This window comes from Schistocerca piceifrons, chromosome 3 (genome assembly GCF_021461385.2).
Source record: "Schistocerca piceifrons isolate TAMUIC-IGC-003096 chromosome 3, iqSchPice1.1, whole genome shotgun sequence".
Lineage (NCBI taxonomy): Eukaryota > Metazoa > Arthropoda > Insecta > Orthoptera > Acrididae > Schistocerca > Schistocerca piceifrons.
The window spans coordinates 434,971,796-434,975,183 of NC_060140.1; the positions used below are offsets into that span (position 1 = coordinate 434,971,796).

Consider the following 3,388-nt stretch of genomic DNA (forward strand, 5'->3'; position numbering starts at 1 on the left):
TGTCACGTATGTGGTGTTTGTTAGGTCTGATTAGTTTGGTGTTCATTGTGCAAAAAGTTAATTTTATTTTAGGTTGACTTCCACAGAAGATTACAGCAACCAGCCACTTTTTACAATGCTATTTATTTCTTTAACCAGCACCATTACTGGTTTCAAGCTGATAGGTTCAACTTCAGATGACTCGTTCCCGTTTTACATTATATTTCTCATTTTGCTTCCCCATCTGTCGAAAATTCCTTGGGGTGACGATGTCTTATTAAATAGAAAATGTTTCGGTTACTTACAATTAAGAATCCACACCATTACATTCCTCTACAGGTTGCGTATCTTGCAACACCCAAAACTGTATAATGCACTTTCCCTGCACACGCAGGTGATATTACAACCATAACAATGCCAAAACACTAAATATAATGTAAAATGTGACCTAGCTGTCTGAAGATGAACCTATCTGTTCAAAACTGGTAACAGCACTTTTTTTAAATAAATAGCATTGTAAAAAGTGGCTGGTTGCTGTAATCTGTGCAAGAGTCAACCTATATTCTGTACACAGCCAGCTCAATATGTCAGTTTTTTTACTAAATAGCATTAGTTTCTCGCTTTATGTCAGGTTTGTATATGACAGTGAAATTCACAAGTATCATTACATTCCAAAATGGGCGGGGAAATGACGTCTGCCATACAGTTCCTACAGATGTTCGGCCTCATGTTAGGTATCATTTGTGGCAACATGAAGTTGACAAGTTACGATGCAAGTGAGTGGCCGTGTGGTGGCCAACCTAGATCGTATTTCGGAGGCTATTGTTGGTGATTTTTGTTTTGGCTTTATCCTATAGTAATTTTGATGTTTTGTGTGTTGTACATTCATTGTAAGTGTGTGATGTTTCAATTGATGTAGGGAACATGGGATGTTTGGGTTATTGAGTTGTTTGGTTCAGTTTTTCATAGCTGTAGGTATTGGTTTTGGTATCAACAGCTGCTGATGAACTCTATATGTCATGGGAAAATTTCAATTCCTCTTTTCAGGGTTGTATGTGTGGTTTTCTGGTATCAGTCAATGCGGTTGGACTATACAGGTCAACAAATGACAGATTCCTGTGGTTTTGTTGGTGTAGCAGAATATTGTATTTAAATTTTTCAGATAGCCTATATGTTTTGGGATGGTGCAGTGTTTTAGTTATTGTATATAGAGCTTGCCCCGGTCCTAAGTCCCCCTGCCCCCATTTTCTGCAATTGTCCCATTAGTTTCATTTTCTTGTCAAAGTGAGACGGAAATACGGAAGCGTCCGATCCCACCCGTCTGCTTTGACCCATGACGTCACAAATATGGCGGAAACAAAAACAAACACACACACTTTCCACAACAAGCCTATGCCACTAACAGGACAAGTGCGGGAAATGGGGTGTTTTGGGTGGGGGGGGGCAAACTAAATATAAACAAATTTAGACGCCTTGCGTAGTTACAACGTGTAAGTGAAGACAGCCATGCATGAATACCCACCCACCTCCCCAGGGGTCGTAACCCCTGCAACCCATAGAAGATAAAGATGCTTCAGTAGCTGATTAGTGTTTTTTGCCTTTAAAAAAAAATCTCACAGGATAGAACGAACAGATCAGAAAGGTAAATATAATAAACTAAAACAGAAATTCGAGGAAACATAATTAAAACAAGTAATAAGTGTTTTTTTTAAGGAAAAAAAAAAAAAAAAAAAAAAAAAAAAAAATCGCACGAGATAGAACGAACAGACCAGAAAAGTAAATAAAATAAGATAAAACAAAACTGGAGACAGCCACACTCAAACCAAACTCCGCGCCGTCTTGACGTCACACACAACACCCTTACGTCACGGGTCAAAGCCGACGCGTGGGATCGGACGCTTCTGTCGACCCAGTGAGACTTGTCTTTGTGAATGTTTATTGGCATGTCTATGTAGTGATGTCATTGTTTTGTATACACCGGAAGTAGCAGTTTCCACCAAATTGATGACATAGGTCAAAACAGGCAGGTGGAACCTGACCATTCTGTAATGCCCACTTGTGGCATTGCCAATAAGGTGAGACTTCTTTAGTCAGTTCCTCATTTATCAAGTTCCTGTGTACCACTTAAACATTTGTGTTTGCAAAAGTAAAGCGTATCTTCAACAAGAACTCTAAACTGACCTAGAAGCAGGAACGCAATTTGTTTTGAAGTTATTACTAGAACACAGTATCACAGTATTGATCCAAGATACAAATATGTTGGCTTGGGCGATGTACAATTAGTCTGTACAGAATATGGTGGCTCAAGCACAGACAAATTTTTGTCCAAATCACTGGACAAACTTCCCTAAAAATTTCACAGAAACTATTCCGTAACAACTTAATTCCTACTTTGTCACTGTTTTTAAAATATTCCCGTTCCCGAAAAGTTCTCTCTTGTCAAACATAATAGTGAAAATACTATCAAATATGATAGCTCCAACAAACAAACCCTTAACACAAAAACACCTTTCAGAAGAAACTCGATATTTCCCTATACGTCAAAGCAAGAACGCTTATAGCAAATCTACGAATCAATACCTTTTACAATACTGACAGCAGCCTTGGTTTGGAAGAATGTCAGTTATGGGGGGCGGGGGGGGGGGGGGGGGGGGGAATACAGGACCTCCTGCTCTGCACTAGCGTAATATAAACTGAAGCTACGACGCACAATTTAAAAAACCGCGCCATTATTGAAATGCAAACACTACCATAAACCGACATGTTATTACTTCACATAATTCTGCGACACGTACAACATATCCCACGACAACATGTGCGGAAACGTAATATACAGATTGATAGGTCGGTAGAACAATAGGAATATCACTTTATAACATCATAAAATATTACGGAACTGTAACTTACCGTATGGTATTATCTGTTCGCATCCTCACCCACTGTGGAATAGGTCTATTTTGTTTCAGCTTTTTTGCAAGCTTCCTTTTAATGATGAAAGTTTTGTGGGCCGACTAAAAAGAAAACCGTAATTTATCATATAAAAAGCCACACGTAATTATAATTACAATATTTTACAGTAAGCAAATTACTTACCATTTTTTTCTTACAATCTCCCAACACGCCGTCACCAACACGAAGAACGGAAGTTATGTCCAGGCGATGATACCGGACGCAGAAGCCTTATCCTACAGATACTCCACACCTACTACCAAAGAATCAAACTAACGGCTCCGTGCAGGTCGATTCACAATACACGCAACGAAACGGAACATCAGAAAATTCCATTATAACAGCAGACTTTACGAAATAAGGCGTCTTCACTTCGGTGATTTCCAAAATGTACGTCTTGCTGCATCTACAAAACAAGCCCGTTTTACACTGTAAGAAGAGTACTTATGAGACGTGACAT

The 3,388-nt window shown here is 39.0% G+C and overlaps 1 long non-coding RNA gene across 1 annotated transcript; it reads right to left on the reverse strand.

The window, feature by feature from the left end:
• Window positions 1–2,883: 2,883 nt before the first annotated feature.
• Window positions 2,884–3,105, reverse strand: LOC124789362. Its single transcript, XR_007016116.1, has 2 exons — window positions 3,073–3,105; window positions 2,884–2,990 (listed from the first exon to the last, which is right to left on the reverse strand). It is a non-coding gene; the product is annotated as an uncharacterized LOC124789362 (long non-coding RNA).
• Window positions 3,106–3,388: the final 283 nt, after the last annotated feature.